Source organism: Jatropha curcas, chromosome 1 (assembly GCF_041381405.1).
Source record: "Jatropha curcas cultivar XTBG-Jc1 chromosome 1, XTBG_Jcur_1.0, whole genome shotgun sequence".
NCBI lineage: Eukaryota > Viridiplantae > Streptophyta > Magnoliopsida > Malpighiales > Euphorbiaceae > Jatropha > Jatropha curcas.
This window is the reverse complement of record NC_143151.1, coordinates 17,093,596-17,098,623: the sequence shown is the minus strand read 5'-3', so window position 1 is coordinate 17,098,623 and position 5,028 is coordinate 17,093,596. Positions and strand designations below refer to the sequence as shown.

General features: G+C 34.0%; 1 non-coding gene across 1 annotated transcript; it reads left to right on the top strand.

Moving 5' to 3' along the window:
- Nucleotides 1-1,321: 1,321 nt before the first annotated feature.
- Nucleotides 1,322-2,972, top strand: LOC105648996 (protein ROH1D). Its single transcript, XR_016322544.1, has one exon. It is a non-coding gene; the product is annotated as a protein ROH1D (transcript).
- Nucleotides 2,973-5,028: the final 2,056 nt, after the last annotated feature.

Below are 5,028 nucleotides of genomic sequence, written 5' to 3'. Positions count from 1 at the left end.
GTAAACGCCCCTTATGGTTTCGATACTAGTATCATAAGCTTCCCTACCACCACCTCGCCCAAGATCTATTCTGGTTTCAGTTGAAGAACCACCGGGCCGATTATTGACCCAGTGACCGGGGTAGAGCTAGTTGGAGAGACATTACCTAGCCTTTGTCCGCATCAATGGTTGTCCCACCACCGGAAGCAGAGGAAGCTAGAAGATGAACAATTCCACCTCATTATGATTAGGAGCGAATCCGATGGCATATGATTAACTAGTGCAGGAGAGAGAGATATCTCATCCCGCCTTCAACATTTCTAGTCAAAATAGATGCTATGCTGGGCATATCTACTGACCCGACGAAGCTGGTGTAATTCTATCCATCAGATAGCGTGCATATCTCCTAGCTCCCAATCGAGAATTTTTCTGCTAGGCTAATCGGATGAAGAGCCCTCCCTACTTTTAAGGGTGACATATAGAAGAATGCCCGGGAATGAATAGATAGAGATAATATCCCGCTCCGAGAATAGTGAGCAGGGAAAGCAGCCTTGTTGATGCAGATCCATTCCTTTCCTATGACGCCGTTCAAACATACTTTTTTCGATTGTTTTCATTCGGAGAGAAGCACTAATGTCAGTCACCTACTTTCTTCATTTCATGGCACGGCCAGACTCCTTGTGGTGTCAGGTCAGGTCATGAAGGCCAAATCTTTCCCATCAAATAGCTCTTTAGAAGCAAGAGACGGGAAGCCTAAAGAGACTATATTAACAGAACATCCACTCCTCTTATTTGCTAACGTGATGGAGCCCCCCGATTAGAAACTTGACGAGGTTGTGATTGGATATAATCGTCTTTCCATTCTTAGTTTAAATGGTCTAAATGAACATTTTTTTAGTTCATCTCTATTTTGTAAAAATAATTTGTTAGACTTAATACCGACGTGATTTGATAAAATTGGTCAAACAAAATGAACCGAGATGGTTTAATTCAAATTGATTCAGTTTCAATATCAACTATGGTTCGTTTGTTTTTATTTATTTATTTTAAAATTCAATTTAATCGGTCCACAACTCACTAAACCTAACTTATTCCTCAACCTAGTATTGGGTAGAGGTACCCACGACCAAACTTATTAAAAAAAATGGATAACACGTGTCTGGAAACATATATCCACATACATCATTGGCAGTAATTTTACTACCATATTCATTTATAATTGCGTAATTAAGCCTTTGATGTACTTGAAAATCACACCTCGTTTCCATCCCCTTGTATTATAATATCTTGCATAATTATCTCAATAAATGTGATTACACATCTTTATCTATTTAGAAACCATAACTAACTACCTCTCTTTGATTTGATTGCGAATAGCTTTCCTGGGACATTTTCGTATCGATCGTGAAATTTCTTCTTCTTCTTCTTCTCCTTCTTCTTCTCCTTATTATTATTATTATTATTATTATTATTGTGTGAAATTTCTTTGCATCCTATAATCTTTTGGGACATAATTGTTTTCATATCTTTTCTTGAGTTTCCTTAACCAATGTTGAAGATGTATAGTTCTTGAGATAAGTTATGGGGCTGTAAGCAATGGCTTTCAAAGCTTTCCTCATTTAGAGATTTGCATTGATGAGATTTGTGCTTAAATTTGATTCTGTTTTATATCGTCAATATTCTTGGGAGATAATATTTGTTTCTTGTAACAATGCCCTCAACCGAAGGTCAGGATTCCTCATCACCAGCACCTTTTCTCTCACCGTCACCCTTTCGCTCTTTCGGTCGTTCAATATTTAGTCCGAGGCGCGAACATAGTCAATCTATGGAGGCCATCCATGAATACAATTTCTCTGATACAGAACTTGAATCATTTCAAAAACAGATTGTAGATCGGCTTCATGACCTGTCAGGTGCAAGCGCAGATGAATTAATCTCTGTTGATTGGATAAGGAAACTTTTGGATTCTTTCATATATTTCCAAGAAGAATTTAAAGTAATCTTGTTGAAGAACAAAACACAAATCTCAAGGCCACCGTTAGATCATTTGGTTGGTGAATATTTTGAAAGGAGTCTCAAGGCATTGGATGTTTGTAATGCAACTCGTTCTGGGATTGACAAAGTCCATTTATGGCAAAAGCATTTGGAGATTGTTTTGTGTGCTTTAGATTCTCGGCAAAGAGTAATCGGCAAGGGCCAATTTCGTCGAGCAAGAAAAGCATTGATGGATTTAGAATTGGCAATGTCTGAAGAGAAAGATTCTGATTCTGTTATTTCATATCGGAATCCTCCTCCATCTTTTGGACGGAATAACCAAAGCAGCAAGAATTATCGTCATCCCCATCATCGTTCTCTTTCATTGACTGTTTCTCCATCTGCTTCTGCAGCTAGACAAATTCAGTTGATGGCAAACAATTTAATCCAACCTCGTCTAAATGAGATTATGTCTACGAATGGACTTGCACTCACCATTTATACAATCAGCTCTGTGCTAATGTTTGTTTTGTGGACTCTTGTTACTGCAATTCCTAACCAAGACAAGGGCCTTAACATTCATTTGTCTTTCCCTCGCCATTTATCTTGCGGTTTTCCTCTTCTCTTACTTCATGAGAGGATCGTAGAGGAGACCAGGAGAAGAAATCGCCCAAACTCCAATACAGGGTCGCTGAAGGAAATTTATAAAATTCAGAAATGCGCGCGTCAATTGACAGAGTTGATTGATCTTCCTGATGATCAGTTTCCAATCACAGAGGAACACAAGAATCAAGTAGAGGAGGGTGTAAAAGAGCTAGCATTGGTTTCTGATGCTTTTAAGAGCGGTTTGGATTCACTAGAGCAACAAGTCAGAGAAGTATTCCATAGGATTGCGTGTTTTAGAAATGATTTTAGGATTTGATAACAATGAAAGACTTGACTCCGTTGGGTATATACACTTACCTTTTGTTTGAATGCTTGTGGAATTCATTTATAAATATAAATTTTTTTATTTGGTATGGAAAAAACATAAAAGAATTCAATTTTAGGAATTAAATGTAACAAAGTAAATTCTACCAAAAAATATGAAATTTCCAAATCAATTCTATAAATTTAAACAATCTAAAACTTTATGATAAAATTATGAATCCTTTTAACCTTCTAAAATTGTTATCCTAAGGGTATTTTAGGAATAAAAGCAAATGAATTTTTAATTTTTAATTTTCAATTTTCAAATTTATTCCAAACATTAAAAATTTATTTATAAATGAATTTAACATTCGAATTTATTTATACAGTCTGTTAATAACAATTCAGTTAAAACCATCAGCAGCAAACAAATTAAATAGGTAATATTTTCCTTCTCTGTCTATGTGTGTGTGTGTATATATATATATATATATATATATATATATATAGATATATATATATATTTATAATTCTTTGTTGGAACACTTAAGCTATAATGTCAAAGTATTTTTACTATTTTTTCCTTCATATTTTAACTTGGATATTGTATTTTGTATTCCATTTTAGTCGAAATGAGACACTTTTTAATTGAATGCTCAATGGGATTGAGCTAGAGACTAAGTTAAGCAAAAGCCAAATCAATATCAAATATATTTGCTAAATTAGGAAACTAAAGTGTATAAACAGTAAACATTCAAGAAACGGAAAGTAAGAATAGAAGAAGGAATTTTGGAATCTCACATTATATTACAAAACACATAAACTTAGCGGATATACGCCAGTCCAAATGACCTTTTCAAATTCATGAATTAAAAGGACAATAAGTGAGTAATTAATAAAATACTTTTTTTTAAGTAAAACTCTTTGGCTTTTTGACTCTTTGATTTCATTAATCCTCTAGAAAGAAGACTCACCAACTCTAACACTCCTCCTTGAGACTTTTCTTACAAATTCCTATCAACTTCTTTAGTTATTCAAATCTGGCATGATGTAAAACTTTTGTCAAGATATTAACATGTTAAACTTCTGGCTTGCAATAAACCAACTTGATTTCCTTTTTTTTTTAACTTCCCTTATAAATGAAAATTTGATTTTAATATGCTTTGTTCCTTCATGTTAGACTGGATTTTTTGTACAATCGCAATTTTTGATTTGTTGTCCTAGAAAACCATAGTAGGACCTTGTTGTTCTAGTCCCAAAACTCAGTAATTTTTTGATCCAGTTTGTTTGGTTTGCTGCAAAATTTGTTGCAATATACTCGGCTTCTGCGGTAGATTGAGCAACAACTTCTTACTTCTTAGAATTCCAAGAAAATGGTCCTGAACCTAGAGAAAAAAGTAATCACTTGTATTCTCAATATAATGCTCTGAATTTTCAATTATAAATTATGTCATCATCAAGTCAATTTTAGTACCGCCCAAAAAGGCTTGGTAATTTAAATTAATCCGATGATGAAATAATTCATAATTTTGTTTATTATGTGTGTTTTAGAATTTAAGTGATCAATAGGAGTTTATTTTGATTAAGACATGATTTATGTATGTATAGTTTATTTTCTCTGTCATAGGAGTATTATGGTAATTTTGTACGTCTAGAAATTGTTTATTTTTACATGTCCTATATTATGAGGGGTGGTTAGTATGATTTTTAGGAGTTGGTGCAATATTTAATTCTAGCCATTAGATGAGAAAGAGACAATAAATCCTAACCACACAAATTAAGTCAGAAGTTGACTAAGACAAAGATTTCTACTCTTACAATTACAAAAATGCCCCTACCGCATTGGACAAGTCCAATTTTACTTTCTCGACAAAAGACACTACAAATGATCTTAAAATGCAACAAATGCCTCTATAAGAACTGAAAAATCCTAAACTACCTTCATTCTTTTTAGTAAATATACCTACATGTCGTACACTACACATAAAACACTTAAAAAATAATAAAAAGAACCTCTCATCTCACTGTCTCCAAGTGGCCGAACCCTCCTCTCTCTTCTCCCCTTCTCTTTTCTTCTTCATTCTCCAAAAACCACCATTTTACTCAAACTCAAGCTTTACTTGATGGATTCATAATCTAAAAACGTGATAGTCTTCACGTCGTCTT